We start from the raw sequence: 26483 nt of genomic DNA, 5'->3' as shown, positions 1-26483 counted from the left end.
TAAGTGCGGACGTTCGTGATGTTGAAGAAGAATTTATCGTCGATTAGAACGTGGTCGATTTGGTTTTCCGTTTCTTGGTTAAGTGATCTCCATGTGACCTTGTGGATATTTTTGCGGGAAAAGAAGATGCTTCGGACTACCATTCCGCGGGATGCTGCAAAGTTTATACATCGTTGGCCGTTGTCATTCGGTACGGTGTGCAGACTACCCGGTCCGATGACCGGTCTATACATTTCCTCCCTTCCTACCTATGCGTTCATGTCACCGATGACGATTTTGACGTCCCGCAGTGGGCATCCATCGTATGTCTGCTCCAGCTGTGCGTAGAACACTTCTTTCTCGTCGTCGGGTCTCCCTTCGTGTGAGCAGTGCACGTTTATGATGCTATAGTTGAAGAAACGGCCTTTAATCCTCAGCTTGCACATCCTTGCGTTGATTATCTGCCACCCAATCACACGATGGCGCATCATACCCAGCACTATGAAGCCGGTTCCCAGCTCGTTAGTGGTGCCACAGCTTTGGTAGAAGGTAGCCGCTCGATGCCCGCTTTTCCATACTTTCTGTCCTGTCCAGCAAATCTCCTGCAGCGCCACGACGTCGAAGTTGCGGTGATGTAATTCATCTTAGATCATCCTGTCGCAACCTACGAAACCTAGCGACTTGCAGCTCCATGTTCCAAGCTTCCAATCGTGATCCTTTATTCGTCGCCTAGGTCTTTGCTGATTTTATCGAGTCGTATTATATCTTATATTACTCGTATTTATTGATTTTCCAGACGGCTTATTGGGCCTGTGCAAACCTCCTGTCTCATCCGAGGGCCGTCGTGTCAGGTCTGTTTTGTGTCCCGGTCGCTTTGGTGGGGCCTACTTGCGGATACATGCAGCTTTTTATAGGAATTTAACAAACCCCACCACAACCTAGGCAAGCCCCGCAACTCGCAGATGGCCTGGGGAGGGATCGTCAAGCCCTTGGACATAATCTCTGCTGCCCATGAAATGGCACAATAAATGTACGTGCCAAATTAAATCCAACAACCCATATATGACAATACGTACTTTTGTGAATTTAATTCCGTTTTTCACAACACCGTTTCCACCACATTTCGTTTTTCACAACACACAATGTGGAATGAAAAACTGTTGACTAGTGTAATGAGTCGCACCCTGGCTACTTATGCCAAAAATACTGATGGTTGGCGTTGCCAATCCGGAGATAACGAATTTAATTCTCGGTCACGGCCTAAGACGTTTTCGAGTGGAAAACATGCTCGGCTGTCTGGGCATAGTGTATGAATTGTACTCGCCACACAAGAAGCATACTCAAGCATTGGCTGGCATAGAAAAGCTTTCAATTAATAACTGGGAAAATGATAATAGAACACAAGTGGAAAAGCTGGCCAAATGTCAGTTGGATTGTAGAGCCATTTAAGAAAAAGAATGTCAGACGCGATGTCAGCGCTGCGAGAAACGCCGAAGATCTTAATATTCAACGGCGAAACGCATGAGAATGATAAACTATACGGAGGTCACTATTGCTGTGTTTAATATTTAATAATTTTATGTATATAAAAACTTAAACTACGTCAATAAATCGACAATTTTAGACAATTTGGGACCATTTGGGCAGCACCCCGTCCCGTCCGCAACGTAGCTCGACCGCGTTCCAACTAAATGGCTTGATTTTTTGTGCATTACTAGATATCGACAAAAACTTGCCATGTACCATGTAATTCGGTTGTAATGCGCTCGAGTAATGAAGGTTGTGGACGGGAATAGGGGGTGCTGCACAAATGGTTCTCTACCCCATACGTTTTATATATGAATTCTACTCTTGATAAATAATTTTTAAATAAGTCTCAAGCATAGTTAGCTGACTTCCCTAATATGATTTGCTTATGTTTATTACATTTTGTGATGCATAAGCCCCATCACTGCTAGGTGGAATAAATGATTTTTATATTATATAGCCTTGAACTTTTTCATTGACAGTAAGTATTACAACTTTTACTAATATTTAAACTTGTATGCGGTTACCGATCGTCTGCTCTGTAGCAGAACTATAAAACAAGTGATCTGCAAATATTTTTCCTGCTATTTAGAATTGCTTTCCCATATTCATATGTAAATTCACGCTGAATGAAGCTTCGTGATAAAGCACTGAACTGGGGAATCACATAAATATCTTTTCTCACAGTCACCTGACTCATCCATACACACAACAATCCCACAAAACTACATTCACTGCTGGCATTATCTCGCAGAACACACAAGCATACTCAGCCAATCCAAAATCAAAGCTTTGAACGAACCGCATGCTACACAAGAATATTCAACCAGCGCAGATCCAAAGCAAATTAACATCAGTTGAGGTTTCGGTATCGCCATACAGGGGATTTGTCTCCTCATCATTCAGCCGAATACATTGCGAACTAAAATCATCCAGCGTGAAATGGCCTACACCAGCGACCGATTGGAACCTGTTTCCCACAAAAGCCATTCTGACCCAAACCCACGCTCCAATTAGAGAAAACTGAATGAACGATGCTGTATGTATTAGCTGGACCTCCTCCGCATACCTAATATTGACAACTGAACGAAAAGTCGTTTTTCAAAAATAGAAATAGCGATCGAACAAAAAAAAGGCGTTTGATCAGATATGTACTCTCCAGATAAGAACCAGGTGGGTGCACTACAACACCGCGGCGTCGCCAACAAGATCATCTCCTGATATGGCAACTCAACAACGGTCTACAGCATGTGCTTCGTTCCTGTTGGTGGCGGTAACCCGTGGAGTGTGTGGCTACTAACCTTGAATTCTCCAGCTTCCAGTGGGAAACTTGATCTCGTTTTTATTTTTGTTTCTTGCAATATATATTCACATGTCCATTTCCGCCATTGTTGGTTGGAGAAGTTAATGACATTAGTGGGTAGGCTATTTTTGAAACGCGGCGGTAGATGGTGATAAATATGTTTGAGATCAGTGTAGAATATGCGAAATATGGAAATATAGAAAAGATCATCAGATGACGCCCCGCTAGAGAATTTCAATTGATGTAAGGAATTTTAATTTAAAATAAACACGAGCACTCATTTGTAAATTTCAAGATCATTACAAAATGGCTTTATTAAGTTGTTCGATTCTTTATAAGCCCAATTATTATCAAAATACAGTTGAGCACAAGAAACAAGCACTGAAAAATTGAGTTATATCATCCAGCCTAACCACAGATTGAAATATTGACCGATACGGTGCAATGCACAGATCCACGCCCGTTCGCAATGGTGATACGTTTATGAGTGCTAGAGCGTTGAGGTATGCTGTCCAAATTACATATGCCGACGCAGTAAATAGTGTATTCGCAGCACAGTGGCAACTATTATAGTAATTCACTGGAAATGTTGCACAGCCTGTCGAGCTTTACTGGAGCCACTGATGGTGGTCGAGTTCATCGTTGTATGTAGTGAAAAATTTGCAAATCGAGAGCTAATATGGGGTTGCTGGTATGGATTGAGATACCGTCGTCGAAGGTGGTACTATCAAGTATTGGGGTTGCGGATGGGTCACTGTTTCTACTACATAGAATGCTTGAATGTATCTTTGAGCAAGAAAACTAAATTATAAGATAACTTGTCGAACGATTATGTTATCCGACCTCCAAATTGTCGGGACCCATTCTCACCCCCCACGACAGTATATTGAAGCTGGGCCAAATTTTCCTAATAACGTAACAAATTTGAAAATCTACTTGTCATAAGACGAGTATGTACTATCCCATTTCATTCCATTACTTTATTGTACCTTTAACAGATACGTATTTCGAAATCAACAGTATTGCTGTCTTACTTGACTCGACTTCAATACTGAAGACGGCCTTACTGTTGAGGTAAAAATACGTATCTGTCAAAGGTACAATCAAGTAGTGGAATTAAATTGGACAGTACAAACTCGTCTTATGACAAGTGAAGACATTCCACAAAAAGCTTAAAGTAATTTTCATATTATTGAAAATATAGATTTTTAATTATTTTTATGTAATTATGATAATACGCTCAGATTGGCTAAATCCATCAGTTTAACTAATTTTGCAAACACGTGCTTCTGAATGACAAATAGGCATAAAAATAGAGAAATTCTGTATACCACTATCAAGGATGTTATCGATCATTTAGTAATTTGCGTTCGATCATTTAGTAGTTTGTCAGTAACTCATTCCAGAAGCTGAATTTTAAAATGTGTTGTATGGTGGACTTCTAGAGCGAAGGTTTTTCTACAACTCTGACTAATGGTTTGTTGTTACAATTCAACTAATAGCGGAGTTATAGCGCTAGTTGCAGTACTTACTTACTTATGGATCCTGTACACCTCCAGTGGTGCAAAAGGCCGACTTGAAAGATCTCCATCCTGAGCGTTGCCCGGCTATCGCTTTAACCTGTTGCCAGGTAAGATTTCGGTCGACTTCTTTTATTTCTTTATTGAGGCTTCGCCGCCATGAGCCTCTGGGTCTGCCTCTGCTGCGATGTCCCGCTGGGTTCCAGTCTAATGCTTGTTTACAGATTTCGTTTCCGCCCCTACGTAGAGTGTGGCCGACCCAGCCCCACTTCCGATCCCGAATTTCTGTTGCTGTCGGCCTCTGGTGACAACGACGATGAAGCTCGTTGTTTGAGATCCAGTTGTGAGGCCACCAGGCCCGAATTATATACCGCAGGCATCTGTTAATGAACACCTGCAGCCGTTGAGTGTTCTCCACTGATACACACCATGTTTCGCTAGCGTATAACAGCACAGATTTCACGTTAGAGTTGAAAATTCGTATTTTGGTGCGTTCACTTATCTGCCTGTTTTTCCAGATATTTCTTAAACTCGCAAAGGCAGCCCTTGCTTTCTTTATCCGTGCGCCTATGTCGATCTTGGTACCGCCGTCTGACGCCATTTGGCTACCAAGATATTGGAAGCTTTCAACATTCTCCACTGGTTGCCCGGCTACTGTGAAACTGGAAGGAGTCACCGTGTTTACATCCAACGATTTGGTTTTGTTGACGTTGATGACTAAACCTGCCGAAGAGGAGCGCTCGGCAAGGTCGTTGAGCTTACTCTGCATATCAGAGCGCCGTTGCGCGAGGAGTACAACATCATCCGCCAATTCGAAGTCATTTAGGTGCTCCATGGTTATAGGCTGCCATAACAGCCCGCGGTTTGGTTCATGGTCAATCGCATCTACCAGAATCTCGTCGATTACGATGAGGAACAGTAACGGTGATAGAATACATCCTTGCCTCACACCAGCTACGACCCGGATAGGGTCGGACAAGACCCCATTGTGCAGCACTCTACACGAGAAGGCCTCGTACTGTGCCTCGATGAGGCCGATGATTTTCTCAGGAACTCCCTTGCGTCTCAGGGCGCCCCACATATTCTCGTGATTGAGACGGTCGAAAGCTTTTTCGTAGTCAATGAATACCAAGCTAGTTGCAGTAGCTTAAACTAAATGATTGGAATTTTGTTATCATTTAGTTTATGTTACTGATACTATAGCTATAACTCCGTTACTAGTGGGATTCAAACAACTAACCACTTTGCAGAGTTGTAGAAAAACCTTCGCACTACACCCAACCGGCGGTTGTTAGATTTTCTAACAATTCTGTATAAGAATCTCCCAAAACCTGTATAAGAACTGGGCATATGCGAAATTGCTAGATTCTTATACAAATATTGTATGAAAATCTATCAATATTGTAAGCTTTTCTTACATTTTTTGTATAAGAATCTAACAATTTCGCATATGCCCAATTCTTATACAGGTGTTAGTAGATTCTTATACAGAATTGTTAGAAAATCTAACAACCGCCGGTTGGGTGTAGGAGTCCACTATACAACACATTTTGAAATTCAGCTTCTGGAATGAGTTATTGACAAACTTCTAAATGATCGAACGCAAATTACTAAATGATCGATAACATCCTTGCACTATAAATACCCTAAAAATCAATGATAATTTATATTCAAACTTAAAAGAGTATTTCATACCTCTTAAAATTGAAATAATATCAGCAAGTCGTCACGGAAAGACCTAAACGAACGACAATATAATTGATCCATCATGTCGACGCTCTAGGTTGAACGGCGCAGAAAACCAACAAGAAACACGTTCAGATCAAGTTTGAGATGAAAAAGCATGGAATGAAAAGTATAGATTAAGGTTGAGCTTAATATGCCGTACCTTCCTCACGTAAATGTCATCACGAGATATCCAACGCCCGCAAGGGCAGCCAGTTGCCTATACGAGTCCGTACGGGAATCATAAGGCAATTTGTCTCACCAGAAAATGTGGTGATACGCGCTTGTTGTATTTTTTTTCTTCCTTTTTTTTGGGCGGCATAGTCCGAAGAAGCTTCAAGGTAGACCACTTTCAATTTCGCGCACGTAAATACCCTCGCCTCAATCGCTCTCGCATATGATGAACCGGCGCATGTCACGCCGGCCTGTTATTTCATGTAGGTTTCTTGTGATCTGCTTTTTTCCCTGCCGATTGTGAAAAGAGTACATGAACATACGATATTTTGACGATAATGGTCCCCGTAGGGGTTGACCGGACACGGTACGATGGATGACCACCTGACAATATGAGCACACAGAATGGGGGTCCGTCATTCGTTTTCTTTTATTTTTTTGGTAATGTACCTAGTTTCATGCCAACGAAGTTAACAACAGTGGGGCACAGTAAATTATGGGACTTTTAAGTTAATTTTACGGCTTATTTTCATTCCAAAGATGCAACTGACGTGGTGGTTTTGCAATATTTTAAGCAAAGGTCATCCCAACCCAAGTAACAATTTCAAGACTTCATAGATTTATTTAAGTTTTTTAACGACTTTATCGCTGCTTTGATCAATACCGCGAGATTAGCCTTATTGGAAGACTTGTAGCTATCTTCAAAATCATAATAAAACGTTCAATAAAACCACAAATGTCAAATGCTTTATGAGCTTATTAGGGGCCTAATGGTTATCTTGAGGACTCTAATAAAACCAATTTTGAAAACTGTCATAAAGCCGAATATATTGGTCTAAGACTTGTCTTACGTATAACCTAAATAAAACTTAGTAGTTTTAATTAGGTTTATAATGGTATTGTACAAGAACATAATGTTTATGTTGAACTTGGTGAACTATGGCCAATCGAATGGCTAAAAACAGATGTTTCTGTTCCATGTTCCCCAAATGTTTTAAACAAAGAACATAAAAAAAACATAAATTTTCCTAACTGAGCATTCGCATATTTAAGATTTTGTTGTTTATTGGTAAAATTCCACTTCTGAAAATGAAACAGATATTATGATTCCAGTTGAAAATCGAATTTCAAAGTCGCGAAAACCGATTTTATTCGCATTCAATTTATAGCGCATCATTGCGCAACTGGTGCACATTATTCGCAACCAGATGCGTTATACAGCGCACCAGATGCGCAGTGATGAAACTTGCGACTAATAGGAGAAAGATTGATTGTCGTAAGTTCAAAAATTCGGTTCTGAGCTGCATATATAATAATAAAAATCAAGCGAATATAGAACGATCATGAAAAAAAAAACTAATCGTAAGGAATCGATTGCAGCAACTTTCAGCAAAATACTTATTGTATTTGAAAGTTATGCAAAATGTTATTTTGGCCGTCAAAATTGCCCATAGTGTAGTAGCAGCCATGCTGGTAGGAAAAAATAATTTTATATCGGCGTAAATCTTTTGCAAAATCTCTTGAAATGCAGCGATTATTATTAATGACAATTAGTAATAATCGCTGCATTTCAAGATGATTTTCAAAATTTGAAGCACGAGAAATGTTTCCTTGCAAATCGGAATGCCACTAGAGGAAAAGGCAGCATATCCATTTATTATCTACATTAATTAATTGGTCGTAAATCACAGTATTACGACGGCGCACTTGAAAAAACTGATTTTCTTACCTGTTTTCACCAGAAATTCGAACGCGCAGAAAAATTTGCAAGCACGCGAACGAATTTTGGGCATCCAATTTCCAATAATTGAATATTATTTTCATCCATGCCCGTGATGTTGTTTTTAATTTCATTCTTCCATTTCTATGATTATCCTTTTTCTTCAAAACAATAACAAAAAGCTCCACGGAAAAGAAATTCCCTTTTTTGACAGCGGTTTTATGGAATTCTTATGAATAACCTTAAACTTGTTTTGAATACGATCTTATAAGTGGTCCACTTAGTCATAACATAATCTTGTAGCGGTTATCAAGAGGTTGTCATGTAGATTTGAGTTTTATTGCTAGTCTTGAAAATTTACTCTCCAAAACTGCTAATAGAGTATGGTAAAACTCAAAATGTTACTTGGGATCGCTGTGCATTGAGGGATGATAAAATTGTTCCTCATACAGCACATTTATCTGTCCTGCTAGCTTTGCGAGAAAAGGCGTATGATTGCCAATCCGGAGATCTTCTTATTTGTTGGCATTACATCCCCCTCTGGGACATTGCCGCCTCGCAGCTTAGTTTTCAGCTCTTCCACAGTTATTAACCGCAAGGTTTCTAATCCAAGTTACCATTTTTGTATTTGTATAATGAGGCTAACACGATGATAACTTTTTGCTCAGGGAAGTCGTTTCCAACCCAAAAATTTCCTAGACCGGACCGGGAATCGAGCCCAGCCATCTTCAGCATGGTCTTGCTGTGTAGCCGCACATCTTACCGCACGGGTAAGGAGGCCCCTAAACAATACGCAGATGTCGAGTTCGTCTCGGTCCGGCCTAGGGAGTTTTCGGGTGGGAAACGCTCTTGGCGTCCTGGGCATAGTGTATCCACTGTACTTGTCACACAAGATACATACTCAAGCAATGGCGGGAATAGAAAAAGCTTTCAATTGATAATTGTGTAAAGACGTATACTCTGGCTCTCTTTGAGGGTTGAATGATTAATGATTTTATTTATTCTGAAGTGTCATTACACTGCATTTTGCGATACATAGGTTACTAAGATCCTATGTCTTCCCCCTTTTCACTGAATGGACTTCCGTCAGACATGACATACTCGGATTATAAAAACCTACACGGTTAGAAAAAAGTACTTAATTTTAGGTACTTTTTTTCTCTTGCATCTCCCTCCCTCTTCCATTTGTTGTCATAAAATGTAGAGCAAAACCACTCAACAAGGGCAGTAAAGTGTGGGAACTCAATGTTGAGTAATCTAATGTTTACAAAAGTTAAATTTAGTAAAAAAAGTAAAATTTACCTAACTTTTGGTTAGTTTCTATTTAAAATTAAGTATATTTTACTTAATAATAAGCAAATTTTAATTAATTTCTGAGAAATTTTACCTAATTTTGGGTTTTCACGCTAAACCCCCGATTTGAGTGAAAAGTACTTAATATTAGGTACTTTTTTCTAACCGTGTAGGACAGGACTAGTCAACTTTCGTTTTTTTCCTCGCCAGTGCGGTTTGGCGACATCGACGCGTGTGCATGGATAAGACCCTCCTACCGAGCGACCAGCCAGTGCTTCGAAAGTCTTTTTTTCGCAAACCGTTTTTTCGTTGTCACGGTCGTCGTAACCTGCCCGTGCCGTCTTGGGATACATGGACCCTGACAATTCATCTGGAGACTGAAAGGTGTCAACGGTCGCCCTCTTCCGGCTAACCCGTTCCTCCTCCGCCTCTGTTAGAAGCACCACCTCGCGGACGCCTCAATGGCGACTAACGAACCCATCAAACGCCCACAATGCCCCGACCGATCCTTCTGCAAATTCTGCAAGAGCCATGAGTATCCAACCTCCATATTTCAGTGATGAACTCTAGCTATTAAAAAAATCCCTTGAATAAAGCTTTAAAAAGGCGTCCCATACGGCCCAGCAAAAAAAAATTTGAATCGCACTCCGGATCCGGCCAACCCGGTTCCTTCGCTCAAGTAACCAGCCATAGCAAGGACCAGGCGATCGCAGATTTGCGGAAAATTGTTAAGGACCTGCAAGCGTCCAAGAAAAATCAGACCTCGGGAGTTGGCAACCGTATGGAGGCCATCAAACAAAACGGCACGATCGAGGATCTGACAACCCCCGGCGCTCGAGCACCATCCCTGCTTGCAAGGTTCAAGCCCCTTCTTTAAAGGACATTGTTAAAGTCAAGCGTAGATGAGTTGGCGTTCTTGGGACGCATTTTCTACCCCAACTGACGATGAAGGATGCAAGAGTCAAGCGCAAGGTACAGGTGCCGCCGTTGCGGACAAAAACCATTTTTCCCTCTTCTAGTAGCGGATCTAACACCGACCGATATGATGAGCTTCATAGGAGAAGGTACGACCCCGACGCAGTCATTCGACCTGGTTCTTCCCGTTCTGTTACCATAGCAACACCCACAGCCCATGGAGAACGACCTGCCTCCGGAAAAGCTCTGGGGGGAGCACACCCCCGCCAAACACCTGTTATATCTCTTTTTTCCCTGACTGATCCCAAGACGAATCGTTTAGTAAGGAAATCCGTCCATCCGTTCGTGAGTTATATTGCCTCAAAGGTGATGCAAGTAAATCGGTTGGGGGTAAGTGTAAGAAAAGTGAGCTAGACTTTTTTACGCGCTCCTTCATGAAAAAAAAAAGTATTTTGACCATAACTTCCTAGTCCATAGTTCAATCTGGCCAGTTTTCAATAGGAAACAATGGAACAAGTTTTTGCGTCGAATGCAATCTGTTGCGAGTAAATCGGTCAAAAGTAAGTGCAAAAAAAATGAGCGAGACTATTTTAAGCGCTTCTTTATGGAATTCTTTTGGCAATAACTTCCTAGTCCATAGTCCGATCTGACCAATTTTCAATAGAAAATAATGGGATATGATTCTGCGTGGAATGCAATCTGATGCGAAAAAATCGGTTGAGGGTAAGTGTAAGAAAGTGAGCGAGACTTTTTTACGCGCTTCTTCACTAAAAAAAGTATTTTGGCCAGAATTTTCTAGTCCATAGTCCAATCTGACCAATTTTCAATAGAAAACAACGGGATAAGTTTCTGCGTCGAATGCAATCTGTCAATCTGTCAATCTAGCCAATTTTCAATAGGAAACAACGGGGTAAGTTTCTGCGAGTAAATCGGTTGAGGGTAAGTGCAAAAAAAATGAGCTAGACTACGCCGATACATAGGATGAGATCTTGGATGTGGAAAACGAAGTACTTTGACAAGGACCTCCTAGTCGAATCACTTCGTGCGGCAAGTGGTAATCTAAACCTAAATGCAGATCAGTTAACAGAAACTGTAGCGAGGGCATGTGATGCATCAATGCCGAGATGATTGTCACTCAGGGATCTTCGTTCTGCTTGTCTTAGGGCAAGAAGACGCGTTACGAGATCGCAAACAGAAGAGGATAGAGAACAGAATAAGGTGGTATTTCGTGCGGCTAGGGCAGCATCGAACCGCGAGATCAAGTTGAGCAAGTTGAACTGCTACAAGGAGTTTTGTCGCGAAGCCGATGCCAATCCGTGGGGCTACGCTTATCGGACGATAATGGCAAAGACCAAAGGACCAACGCCGCCAGTTGAAATGTGCCGGGAGAGGCTAAAGATAACCGTGGAGGGTCTCTTCCCGCATCACAGCCCAACGCTGTGGCCTTCGACTCCGTACGATGATGAAGACGACACTGTTGATGCTACGGTCTCCAGCAAAGTGCTTGAACTTGTCGCGAAAGCCCTGAAGGTTAAAAAAGGTCATGGTCCGGACGGAATTCCCAATGTAGCATTGAGCAGCAACTCTACTGGCGTTCCCGGACATGTTTAGGACGGTAATGTAAACTTACCTGGAAGAAAGTAATTTTCCAGATAGATGGAAGATACAGAAGCTGGTGCTGTTGCCAAAATCAGGAAAACCGCCCGGGAATCCAACATCGCACAGACCCATTTGCTTGTTGGACACCCTCGGAAAACTCTTGGAACGGCTTATTCTCAACAGGCTATCAAAGTACACATAAAGCTAGCGTGGTCTATCGAATATGCAGTTCGGATTCCGGAAGGGTACATCGACGGTGGACGCAATCCGGGCCGTCATTCAGAGGGCCGAGATGGCCTCTAAGCAAAAAAGGAGAGGTGGTCGGTACTGTGCTGTCGTAACAATCGATGTTAAAAACGCGTTCAACAGCGCTAGCTGGAAGGCCATCGCCGTAGCACTGCATAGTATGCGTGTCCCGGCGTACTTATGCAGGATTTTGAAGAGCTATTTCGAGAATCGTGTCCTGGCTAACGAAAGGGCAAAGGTCGATCAGGGTCACGGCAGGAGTGCCACAAGGTTCTATACTCGGACCCATTCTTTGGAATGCGATGTACAATGGAATACTAACGCTGAAGCTGCCCAAAGGAGTCGTGATCGTTGGATTTGCCGATGACGATGTCTTGTCGATAACGGGTGAGAATCTAGAGGAGGTGGAAATGCTGGCAGCTGAAACGATCGATATAATCGAAAACTGGATGGCTAGTTCAATCAAAGGTAATTGCCTATTTCCGGGGATTAAACCACCCGACTTGGACGTTAATTTACAATGTTATGAAAACTCATATGTGAATATTTACATTATGTGGAAGATAATGATATGAAAAATGTATTGGAGGTAACCACTTTCCCTTCGATAGGACTAGAACCCGCGACCCTACAGTACGCTAAACTGGTGCTTTAACCAACTAAGCAACGAAGGACCTCTGTCGGCCTTCGCAACCTAGCGGCTACTGAATGAGCTCGAGATACCCAAATTGGACGCATAGTCAAATCACTCGCAATCCATTTATCAAGCCAATACTTCCACATGTGTATTGTACACGTCCACATTAGAGGAGCGTGAGTATTTAGAATGTCTGGCGGCTATACACATTCTTCATCAGCAACGGTACTGATCAAGTGAGGTTGTGTAAGCTATTTGCCAGTCGGTCGTCAAGCTCAGACCCGACCGCATTGCGTAGACAAGAGCACGCAACTCAAGTTCAGTTCAATCAAAGGTAATTGCCTATTTCCGGGGATTAAACCACCCGACTTGGACGTTAATTTACAATGTTATGAAAACTCATATGTGAATATGTACGTTATGTGGAAGATATTGATTTGGAAAATGTATTGGAGGTAACCACTTTCCCTTCGATGGGACTCGAACCCATGACCCTACAGTACGGAAAGTGGTTACCTCCAGCCATTCCAAATAACGTGTCCATATATTCAACGTGCTAACATTATGATAACGATAAATGAATGCGTGCTTATTGAACGATTGATAACTAGTGTCAGTTTACAATTGGCCCACCACAAAACAGAGGTTGTTCACTGAAACACCTGGGGATGATGACGTTCCGATAAATTTTAATAGACACGTTGACTATGCCTGCGCGAAGCACAGCGTTAGCCCGAATCATGCCAAATGTTAGGGGTCCGAGGAGTAGTAGAAGGCGGCTTTTGGCGAGCGTATCATCATCGATCCTGAGGTACGGTGTCCCCGCCTGGGGTAATGCGCTCAAAACCAAGCGCAACCAGGCAAAGCTAAAAAGCGTGTATCGGCTCATGGCTATGAGAGTCGCTAGCGCCTATAGGACTATATCGTCGGAGGCAGTATGTGTGATCGCCGGGATGATTCCCGTCGGCATAATGCTGGCTGAGGATATTGAGTGCTACCAAAGAAGGGACATTAGAGGTGTGAGGAAAACAGTGAGAATAGAATCAATGGCCAAATGGCAACATGAGTGGGATAACTAATTCCAAACTTGACGAGTTGGGTAAACAGAAAGCACGGCGAAATAGATTTTCATCTGACGCAGTTCCTGTCGGGACACGGATGTTTTAGGAAGTATCTACATCGCTTTGAACACGCGCGTTCACCATGCTGCCCGGTGTGCGAGAATGCGGAGGAAACGCCTGAACACGTCCTATTCGAATGCCCTAGGTTCGAGACCATACGAAAAGAGATATCAGCTTTGAGCGCGGAGAACATAGTCGGTGAGATGTGTCGCGATGAAGCCACTTGGGATGTCGTCAAAAATGTAGTATCGCTCATTCTTACGGAGCAAAGAACTTGGAGACGGAACGTGTCGCGTAAGAGTACCGGTTTCGGGTCGTCGGGGCGCCATTGAACCGGACGCTATGCTCCACCCGGAATCTTTGGAGTTTGGACCGACTTCCAACCCGTTGACGTGAGAAAGTGCATAGGACTTGCTGACCAGGTGGAATAGTAGTGTTGATATCAAAATAGCCTTCCAGGGATGCGGGTCGTCGGTTTCGGGGGAGCTTCCGCCGCCGGGGGACTCCTCGTCGGAGTAGGATAGATCCGCCGCCGGGGATTATCTGAGTAGAGTGTGACCACGTTGTGAGCTAAATGACTCGAAAAGGAGATGGTGCTGAATGGCACGAGGAAAAGATAAAGGGCTCAAGACTTTTGTGTGCTTACTGGTACAAACAAGGGAGCCAAATGGCGCCGTGAAACGTGCCATTTTGGGAGGAGTACATTAAGTACTGCCTATCCCCCAGAAGTAATGCTGGAAGGTAGTCCCGGGGGGTTTAGGGTATTAGGGGAGAGGGTAACTCAAATAACCTTCTGTTACTTGGGTGGGTTTAGTGGGTTCGGCGGGCTGGCCTTCTGTCTAACGCGTCAACCCCACTCCCTGAGTGATAATTTTTGGAGTCTGTCTGTATGCAGATTTGCCTTCATCCCTCTATAAAAAAAATACGCACACACAGACATCACCTCGATTAGTCGAGCTGAGTCGATTGGTATATGACACTATGGGTGTCCGAGCCTTCTAAATATAAAAGTTTGTTTTTGGAGCGAACATACAGTTGGAGTTTATTGTCCCAATCATTAGGAATTTTTTTAAAAATTGTCAGGGTTTCCAAAGCTCTCTCCTTCAATTGATTGCAAGAAACAGCTATTATGGACAATATGAGGTGAAAGGAATGATCTTCCAGCCCATTATGGACGCTTCTTTAGATTCCATACGAAATCCAGAAACACCCACGACGCTGCAAAGTTCCTTACATATTTTGACATAACTAGCAAATAGTAAAAAGTATCACAAAATTTCATAATATTTCAGGAGCAAACCAGCGAATATTGCTTGCTAGTATCTTCTTCTTGTCTGTGGTAGGAGGTTGAGGGTTCGACTCCCTCCAAGGCACGTGGATTGTTATTCGCAAATTTCATATCAATTTGTCCATTTCGAAACATGTGCTGTGCATATGCACAGCCAAGATATTTAACTAAAATATAAAATATATGTCGAATTCCATAATTCCAGTTCGGTAATGTCTTCAACTGATTTCATCCGATAAAATAAATTGTTACCGGAGATATCAGAAAAATAGATATCCGTTTCACAATCGTTTCATAGGTTGTCGAACGATGTAAAACCCTATAAATGAATCGTCCCCCAACTGCAACCAGTTAGCCGGTATACGTAATGCAATCAATCGTACCGTTCGCATGCAACCAATTTGTCTTGGTCCCCTTTCGATGTCGCGATGACGTTTTCCAATCTTTCCATCGCACGCCAAATGGTGGGATCGCTTGCACACGATCAACGACAAGTTACGCGACGCGCGTTAGGTTGTTTGTAGGTTGATCGAGCAAGCGTCACAAGCGAGATAAGCGGCCGTCGTCGTTGTCGTTGAATTCGAACGAAATTGGAAAGCACTCGAAATTGGACCGCGAAAGTCGTTCATCATCGATCGGTATAACCGACACGGACCGAGCGACCAGATGTTCAATCCAATTAAAACAGAAGACAAAAGATCACGAAAATTGTTTTGGTATCGTTGCCGTGTTGACACATCAAAGCTGTCTGTAACAGAAGGAAAATTAATGCACCTACTAGTGACATTGCCATTGTTGTTTTCTTTACTAAATAAAGCCCCGAACAGAATGTATCCGGTTTATTACCAATTCGGAAATACGGTACGACTGTACGACCAATCGCAATAAATCGTATGCATCCGGTATTACTGCTGCTCAATTAATAATTCCTCCGAATTCCAACGAAGAACCAACTCTAAGCCATCGTGCCTAAGCTATGTATCGTGAATTTATTGGACAGAATTTTCTCTAAATATGATATAAGGATGTGAACAGAATTAAATGCGTTTTCACCGTAATGCTGGATTTTTCATTGATCATTTACTCTTTCAGTACATCACGATGATCAAGTACAACAAAAATAATCGTCGAGCTATCGGTGAAATCTCGAACCCTCGATCGGTATCGGATGTATGACGATTTCATTGAGGGAAAGGGCCCAAGAAAACAAGGTCACCATAAAAGGAACTTGCAACCTTCGCGCGCGTCATCTTCCACGCGTAGTTGTATGTGCGAGGGAAACTATCCGAGTCAGGAATGCGATTGCTCGTTTGATGTAAATCTAGAAAGTGATAGTGATCACTTATTTCCAGTAAATGTTGGAGAATGGTAGGAGGAGGATTTCGTTAATTTCACTCCATTTGATGCGCAAAGTTAAATTGACCTTTTAATAATTATTCATTATCAACCATTCCCTCGGGCAATGATTATGGTATTCGGATCTTACTTCACCTAATTTTCACCCACTGAGATGTATTATTGGTTTCCTATTCATCTTTCCGTACCTTAAACCTATCATTTGCATCTTGCAAAAAGTGCTTCGAATCGAAAGCGATTAAAGCTATTTTTTTTTCTCAGGTCAGTTTCTTCCAAATAGTAGAAACCTTAATGCAAGAAAAGAAATAAGCAAACATATAGAGTGTTTACTGCTTTTGTTAAATATCAAGAAGATTTAATTGAACGTGATTGAGCTTTATATAAATGTTTAAATGAATGTAACTTTCTCGTGTTGGTATGTTTTTTTTCGTTTTTTTTTTACTTTGAGGTGGTCTTTGTGTATATTTAGACCATTAAGATGTAAGGCATCTTCCGAACCTTTTGAAAGGAGCCTTCCGATCTTTTTGAAAGAAGGCTTCCGATTATTTTTAAAAGAGGCTTCCGGGTCTCTTGAAAGGAGTCTTGCGGGACTCTTGATAGCAGGCTTCCGAGCCTTTCGAAAGTAGGCTTTTGTGCCTGTTGAAAGGAGGCTTCCAAGACTTTTGAAAGTAGACTTCCGAGACTTTTGAAAAAAGGCTTCCAAACCTCTGGAAAGGAGCTTTCCGAACCTTGAACTTTGAACCGAACTTTGAAATGAACCTTCCGAGCCTCTTGAAAGGAGCCTTCCGAGCTTTTTGGAAAAAGGCTTCCTACTCTTTTAAAAGGAGGCTGCTGAGCCTCTTGAAAGTACTCTTCCGGGCATCTTAAAATGTGGCTTCTGGGTCTCTTTAGAAGATTCTTCAAAGCATCTTGAAAGCAGGCTTCCAAGCCTCTTGAAAGGAAGATTCCAAACTTCTTGAAATAAGGCTTCGAAGCTTCTTGAAAGCAGATTTCCGAGTCTCTTGAAAGATGGCTTACGAGCCTCTTGAAAGGAGGCTGCCGAGCCTCTTAAAAGAAGGCTTCCATTCCTCCGGAAAGGAGCTTCCCGAATCTTTTGAAAAGAACTTTCCGAGCCTCTTGAAAGGGGCCTTCCGAGCTTTTTGAAAGAAGACTTCCGACTCTCTTAAAATGAGCCGTCCGAGCCTTTTGAAAGTCGGCTTGCAGGCCTTTTAAAAGGAGTCTTCCGAGCTCCTTAAAAGGAGCTGCTTGGAAGAAGACTTACGAGAAGCGTAGAAGGATGCTTCTAGTCCTCTTGCAACGAAGTAACCGAGCATTGTTTGAAAAAAAAAACCTTCACGTCTCTTAAAAGGAGGCTTCCGAACCTCTAGATCCTAAATTATAGTTAAGAATCATATTCTTAACATTCATTTCATTTATTTAGTTAACATCTAAACAGATAACACTGAATCAACAATTTGACGCCACAATGCACGGTTCGAGGCCGCATCTCTCCATCCTCGGATACGCCCCACGCTCGCCAAGTCGTTCTGCACCTGGTCTGCCCATCTCGCTCGCTGCGCTCCACGCCGTCTCGTACCTGCCGGATCGGAAGCGAACACCATCTTTGCAGGGTTGTTGTCCGGCATTCTTGTAACATGTCCTGCCCATCGTACCCTTCCGGCTTTAGCTACCTTCTGGATACTGGGTTCGCCGTAGAGTTGGACGAGCTCATGGTTCATTCTTCGCCGCCACACACCGTCTTCTTGCACACCGCCAAAGATGGTCCTAAGCACCCGTCTCTCGAATACTCCGAGTGCTTGCAAGTCCTCCTCGAGCATTGTCCATGTTTCATGTCCGTAGAGGACAACCGGTCTTATTAACGTCTTGTACATGACACATTTGGTGCGGTGGCGAATCTTTTTCGACCGCAGTTTCTTCTGGAGCCCGTAGTAGGCCCGACTTCCACAGATGATGCGCCTTCGTATTTCACGACTAACGTTGTTGTCAGCCGTTAGCAAGGATCCGAGGTAGACGAATTCCTCGACCACCTCGAAGGTATCCCCGTCTATCGTAACACTGCTTCCCAGGCGGGCCCTGTCGCGCTCGGTTCCGCCCACAAGCATGTACTTTGTCTTTGACGCATTCACCACCAGTCCAACTTTTGTTGCTTCACGTTTCAGGCGGGTGTACAGTTCTGCCACCTTTGCAAATGTTCGGCCGACAATATCCATGTCATCCGCGAAGCAAATAAATTGACTGGATCTGTTGAAAATCGTACCCCGGCTGTTACACCCGGCTCTCCGCATGATACCGTCTAGCGCAATGTTGAACAACAGGCACGAAAGTCCATCACCTTGTCTTAGTCCCCGGCGCGATTCGAACGAACTGGAGTGTTCGCCCGAAATCTTCACACAGTTTTGCACACCATCCACCGTTGCTTTGATCAGTCTGGTAAGCTTCCCAGGGAAGCTGTTCTCGTCCATAATTTTCCATAGCTCTACGCGGTCTATACTGTCGTATGCCGCCTTGAAATCAACGAACAGATGGTGCGTTGGGACCTGGTATTCACGGCATTTTTGAAGGATTTGCCGTACAGTAAAGATCTGGTCCGTAGTCGAGCGGCCGTCAACGAAGCCGGCTTGATAACTTCCCACGAACTCGTTCACTAATGGTAACAGACGACGGAAGATGATCTGGGATATCACTTTGTAGGCGGCATTAAGGATGGAGATCGCTCGAAAGTTCTCACACTCCAGTTTGTCGCCTTTCTTGTAGATGGGGCATATAACCCCTTCCTTCCACTCTTCCGGTAGCTGTTCGGTTTCCCAGATTCTGACTATCAGTTTGTGCAGGCAAGTGGCCAGCTTTTCCGGGCCCATCTTGATGAGCTCAGCTCCGATACCATCCTTACCAGCTGCTTTATTGGTCTTTAGCTGTTGAATGGCATCCTTAACTTCCCTCAAGGTGGGGGCTGGTTGGCTTCCATCGTCCGCTGAACTGACGTAGTCATCTCCTCCGCTGCCTTGACTTTCACTGCCTGTACTCTCAGCGCCATTCAGATGTTCCTCGAAGTGCTGCTTCCACCTTTCGATCACCACACGTTCGTCCGTCAAGATGCTCCCATCCTTATCCCGGCACATTTCGGCTCGCGGCACGAAGCCTTTGCGGGATGCGTTGAGCTTCTGATAGAACTTGCGTGTATCTTGAGAACGGCACAGCTGTTCCATCTCCTCGCACTCCGCTTCTTCCAGGCGGCGTTTCTTCTCCTGAAAAAGGCGGGTCTGCTGTCTCCGCTTCCGTCCATAACGTTCCACGTTCTGCCGGGTGACTTGCTGCAGCGCGACCGCCCGCGCTGCGTCTTTCTCCTCCAGAATCTGTCTGCACTCTTCGTCGAACCAATCGTTCCGTCGACTTCGACCCATATACCCGACGTTGTTCTCCGCTGCGTCGTTAATGGCTGCTTTAACTGTACTCCAGCAGTCCTCAAGAGGGGCCCCATCGAGCTCACCCTCTTCCGGCAACGCTGCCTCGAGATGCTGCGCGTATGCAGTGGCGACATCAGGTTGCTTCAGTCGCTCTAGGTCGTACCGCGGCGGTCGTCGGTACCGAACATTGTTGATGACGGATAGTTTTGGGCGCAGTTTAACCATCACCAGATAGTGGTCAGAGTCGATGTTAGCGCCACGATATGTCCTGACGTCGATAATGTCGGAGAAGTGCCGTCCATCAATCAGAACGTGGTCGATTTGTGATTCTGTCTGCAGTGGTGATCTCCAGGTGTACCGATACGGGAGGCTGTGTTGGAAGTAGGTGCTACGAATGGCCATATTCCTGGAGGCGACGAAATCAATTAGTCGTAGGCCGTTTTCGTTCGTCAGCCGGTGAGCGCTGAACTTTCCAATAGTCGGTCTAAACTCCTCCTCTTGGCCAACCTGAGCGTTGAAATCTCCTATGATGATTTTTACGTCGTGGCTTGGGCAGCTGTCGTACTCACGTTCCAGCTGCGCGTAGAATGCGTCCTTATCATCATCAGTGCTTCCGGAGTGTGGGCTATGGACGTTGATTATGCTGAAGTTGAAGAACCGGCCTTTGATCCTCAACCTGCACATTCTTTCATTGATCAATGCCACCACCCGATCACGCGCCTTTGCATATCGCCCATCACTATGAAAGCTGTTCCCAGCTCATGTGTGTTGCCGCAGCTCTGGTAGATGGTATGATTACCTCTAAACGTTCGCACCATTGATCCCTTCCAACAAACCTCCTGCAACGCTACGATGCCGAATCCACGGTCCTTGAGCACATCGGCGAGTATGCGTGTGCTCCCGATGAAGTTGAGAGATTTGCAGTTCCACGAACCGAGTTTCCAATCGCTAGTCCCTTTTCGTCGCAGTGGTCTTCGCCGATGGTTCCGGTCCGTACTCTCTTGTTGATTGTTCGTTGCTTATGATTTTTTAAAGGCTGGCTTGCAGGGCCTGATACTAAACCCCCTAAATTTCCGGAGGACCATTCCTCCTTATTTCCGGTGGACCATGGTGCACAGTTTCACTTAGAGTCCCTCGCTGGCACTCGGACGATGATCAGCCGCCCCTAACATGGAGAACAGACGTTGTTGAGAGCCGATCCTGACATGGAGAACAGACGCTCAATGAGATTTGCACCTCCGGAGAGGAGCAAACCCCCCCTTCCCTGTCAGCATACGACCATAGTTCCCACCGGGGTTGGTTACCCGATCTTCCCTAAGGTTGCTCGTATCCCAGCCAGCACCGCGGGGAGGTAGGGATAGGAGTTGCTGGGTAAGAGGCTAAGGACCGCGAGATGGGGTCTATTTTATTCCTTCAGGTACGCGAAGTACCAATGGTACGCTTTACCCAGCATTTGCCGTGCATATTCTTAACATATTATTCATTATTTTGTTTTGATCAGGAAGATTGAATTGAAGATTTTTTTAAATTTGTTTATTCGACGTTTCATACGTTTGATCTTTTATTTCGCAGCCCTTCATACATAGTGCTTGTTGTGGAGGCTTTAGTTTACTGATCGCCTTGCATATTATAAACAAGACAATGTTTTGAAATTAAAAACACACAATTAATAAAACTGTATTAATGAGTTTCAATTAGAATAGAATCATTTGTTTGATAAACTGCCTATATTCATTTTACACAATTTCGAGAAAACAACAAAAAACAAAAAATTAGCACCGTTTTTTTTTATTTTCTTTGATACAGATCAATAATTTTTGGCAAAACTCAAGACCCTGGGGTACTTCCAGTGCAGAAAAGCAGTAAAAGCAGAACTCCATAATTGCACTTTAAAGTACGTACACATATGTAGTCTCTCGAACAAACGAAAAAAAAAATTATACGTTTTAGAACAAATTTTTTTCTCGTATTTTTCTCGTACATATTCAAGTATATTTTTGGACGAGAATTCAGTATATATAAAATTCTTATCTTAGCCAAAAATGTTAAAATGCAGTTTCTCAAACAAACGGTTTAATTGTAATACGTCCACCATTACGAATTTTTGTCCGAGGTATCCCCTAGGGCCAGCGAAGGTACCCCCAGGGGTACATGTACCCTAGGTTGAGAACCGCTGCATTAAAACATTTGATTCTAACTCAAGGACAATTTGGAGATCTTACAATACCTCATATGTCTCGTTTTGAGACGCAAGTGAAAGACAAATACGCAGAGAACATAATTGAGGTGATACCACGGCTTGAGGCATCATGAATGCTTTAGTTGATTCGTCAGACCATTTGATACAAACTCCAGGACAATTTGGAGATCTTATAACATCTCATTTGCCTTTATTTGGAGAGATCTTAAAATATCTCATGTAAGACGCAAGTGAATGTATTTAAAAGTATTCAACGATCAATAAATTAAGTGAAATACTAGAAATTTTAACAAATAATCTTTTTACGTCACATTTGGCTTACGTCCCAAATTTAAGTGACGTAAAAAGAGGGTTGAGTGATTTATCAATTAGTGAGCAAATATTGCAAATCGAACAACTCTTTCGTGAGTTAAATGGCTACAAAAAAACAGAACTCATTTTGTTTAAAATAATAAATTAACTACAAGGAAGCTTGATACAAGAAAAAGGTAAAATGAGGTATATGGCTCAAACATTAGCCTATTATTAGACTTTGTGATCGGCATATTTACCTTATCTGAACTCTGGTGGTGGATGCTTTTTCAGCCCATGAAAGGTTGATGCATTGTTCACTATAAATCGTTTGAAAAAGCCGTAAGTAAGGTAGACAATTACAATCTGCTGCTTCGAATGAAAAGCGTAAGCTGCATTTTGGCAACGAGTGCTTCAAATATGTATTGCACAAAAAAGTTTTGGATAATTATGCCGCTATACTAATGAAAATTGCAAATTTAATATGAATGCTAAAATAGTGTGATTGTTATCCGTTAATCTAATGCAGCCATGTTCTCAACTTTTTTGGTGAGTGGTACCCCTTGAGGTTTTGTCATTGCTTGAGGTGCCCCTTAAGATTTTTTTCTGGGCTACCTCAAGCAATGACAAACTTTTCAAACTTTAGCCGGAATTGTATCATGATTTCTGAAGTTACGTGCAAATGCACCAGGAAACTTAATATTCAAAATGGTTATTCGCATTTTTCTTAACTTCAATCCAAAAATGTATTTGAACCAGAGTGTAAAATAATCGAAATTTTTTAGTGAAGTCCACTTTTCTTCTATGTCATTCTATGTTTTGAATATTCATGCGATGTTTGTCAAAATTCGGACCGAAGTTGCTTCATGAAGATGAATATTTTAAGCTCTGATTTGAACTGTTCATTATACAGAGATACTACTCTATTTAATTTGAAAATTTATTCTCAGGTTTCCAATAAAACTTCAAGAGTCTTGGTATTTCGACAGAGATATTGAAATTTGGAATTTAATTGTCGATCCTTTTTTTAGTGAAAAAAAAGAAAATTTGGAATAACAAATACTGTTAGTTAAATATTTTAAAAAATGGGGAACTGTTGATCTTTTGGAATCCTCAGAAATCGTTTGGGACAAATTTCTAGAATTGGGTCCTAAAATGAAAAATCGATATTCGATTTTCTTTCAGGGAACGATGAAGTGATTAATCCTGAACGCGTCAGTTTTTCTTTCGACTCAAAAATCGATAGGAACATTGTTTAATTTGAAATTTAAAAATAGATGAAAAATGCTTCCTCGGCATTTTCGGTCTTGTTTGACGTACGAAAAAATATGATTCAAACGCACTAGCAAAACATCGCAGGGCACTTGACTCAACCTTTGACAGTTAATATATATGGGCCTGACGTTTTGAGCTGATGGTCCATTCGTTCTGGAATGTTGCACAGCCCAAAATTTGCCTTGAAATGTCTTAAACACAAAAATATTATTTTAACTGATTTAGACTTTTACCAGAATTCAAGTATTCTTGACCGATGCACTATCGATTGCAACCATAAACGAGGTAGGGCTTTAGAACCCAATTAATTGGGCATTAATTGAGCACCAGGTTTCCTTGGATAGGATTTGGATTTAATTCGGACTGGATTTGGATGGGATTCAGATTGTCATATTTTCAATCTAAGATTGATTCATAAGAATTGGTTAATGATGTTTATCTAGGATCAAAGATATTTGCAATGGGGGCACCTCAATGAAATTTGCAATAAAACACCTCAAGAGTAGAGGAGGGGGAGAATGTAGTGGATAAGATTGGCATTAGATGTTATGATGAAATTATTATAGCAAAATGCTATTACCATCAATCCCTTGAAATCTGCATTTGACATATGTTCTAATGGTATGCACTTATTTATTGAGTAACTCGAATCAACGTGTATTGAGCTAATTTGTAACGCAAAAATGTTTTTGGTTTTCTCGAGTTCGTGTCAGAACGAATCGACGACGGAAGTCAGTTTGCTGAGTATTGTTGCGGCGAACGGTCGAGCTTAGAAACCTCGTCCGGTCACGACACAAAACACCATACATTTTAGTTCAAACCATGAACAGTTTTCACCTCGTATAAATGTTACTATTTTAACAAATTGAAAGTGTTTCTCAATTGTACGACGATGTCAATCGATTACAGATAAAAATGGCGTCCTTTTGATATATGGGCGGGGCTCTGTAAAAACTCACCAAGCGCCAACAAAAAATTACCCAATTTTCTGCCAAAACTTTCGCTTAGCAGATTTAATTAATTAAAAATTGTATTAGACTTCCCACTACCCCAAAACTAAAGAGATCCTACTACAAATGAGTGAATTAATTGATATGAAATGATTTCCGTTTTACTTTTACGATCAAAATATCACAAGTCAGTAAATAAGTCACTTGGTGCGTTTTGGCAAAGCCCATATCATGTTAATCTCATTCCTGTGTCATGAAATGCGTCCTGCACGAGCTGAACGGACTACGTCAGTTCAGCGGAGTTTGGAAACCAACCAGCCAACCCAATCCCACCTTGAGGGAAATTAAGGATGCCATCCAACAGCTAAAGACCAATAAAGCAGCTGGTAAGGATGGTATCGGAGCTGAGCTCATCAAGATGGGGGGCTAGAAAAGCTGGCCTATTGCCTGCACAAACTGATTGTCAGAATGTGGGAAGCTGAACAACTAGGAAGTGGAAGGAAATGGGTCATATGCCCCCCCATATACAAGAATGCGACAAGCTTGAGTTTGAGAACTTTTGAGCGATCACCATCCTTAATGCCTCCTAGGAAGAGATATACCAGATCATCTTTCGTCGTCTGTCACCATTAGTGAGTGAGTTCGTAGGAAGTTATCAAGCCGGTTCCGTTGAGGGCCGCTCGACAACGAACCAGATTTTTACTGTACGGCAAATCCTTCGAAAATGCCGTGAATAAGGACTCAACGCACCATTTGTTCATCGATTTTGAGGCGGCATACGACAGTATAGAACGCGTAGAGCTATGGAAAACTATGGACGAGAACAGCTTTCCTCAGAAGCTTACCAGACTGATCAAAGCAATGGTAATTGGTGTGCAAAATTGTTTGAAGATTTCGGGCGAACACTCCAGTTCGTTCGAATCTCGCCGGGGACTAAAACAAGGTGATGGACTTTTGTGTTTGTTGTTTAACATTGCGCTAGAAGGTGTCATGCGGAGAGCCGGGTGTAACAGCCAGGGTACGATTTTCAACAGATCAAGTCAAGTTATTTGTTTTGCGGATGGCATGGACATTTACGGGAATTCTTTTAGGAATTCTTAGGGTAGTATCAAAAACCCTCCAGAAATACTTTTGGGAACCTTTCAAGGAATTCCCACCAGGAAAAAATTAGAAAACTTCTCCAGGAATTCCGTTGAATTCTTCAAGGATTCTTCCGGAAAATCATCCGGGAATGCCTTTGAAAATTGCCCCAGATATTTCCTCGAAGTTTTCTCTTGAAAATCCTTTAAAACTCTAGCAAGTACTTCTAGAAGGTCCTGCTGAAGTTTTTCTGGAAGTTTCGTCAAGTTAATTCTTTCGTAAATTTATTAAAGAATGAAATTATTTTTGAAATCTAAAATCGTAAGAATTTCTAAATCAATTTCCAGAGGGCCTCTAGAGGGATTTCCGCAGAAACGTCCGAAGGATTTCCTAAAGAAACTTCCAAAGGCATTCCTGAATGAGGTTCTGAAGGAATTCCTGAGCGAAATGTTGATGAAATCCGTTCAAAAATATCTTCAAAAATTCGTTCGTAAATTCCTAGAAATTCGTCCTAGAATTTTGAAAGAAATTGCTGAAGAAAATTTCAAAGGAATTAAAAATATTCACATTCTCCAAATGTATCATATACAAAACGCTCGTAAGACCAGTTGTCCTCAACCAACGGACATGAGACTTTAGCTTCTTGTAAGTCTAGTCAAGTACGAGGCACTGAAGGTGGTGGTCTATTTCAGCGGTTCTCAACCTGGGGTACATGTACCCCTGGGGGTACCTCGGATAAAAATGCGTAATGGCGGACGTATTACAATTCCAATCAAAACTCATTGATACAATTTTGATAATTGTGTATTTTTATTTAAAAAAATTATATTGTACATAATATGCAATGCGATCAATAAATCCCAATTGAATTCTGCCTTCC

The sequence above is a fragment of the Armigeres subalbatus genome, unplaced genomic scaffold, assembly GCF_024139115.2.
Source record: "Armigeres subalbatus isolate Guangzhou_Male unplaced genomic scaffold, GZ_Asu_2 Contig857, whole genome shotgun sequence".
Taxonomy (NCBI): Eukaryota; Metazoa; Arthropoda; class Insecta; order Diptera; family Culicidae; genus Armigeres; species Armigeres subalbatus.
This window is presented reverse-complemented; position numbering follows the sequence as displayed.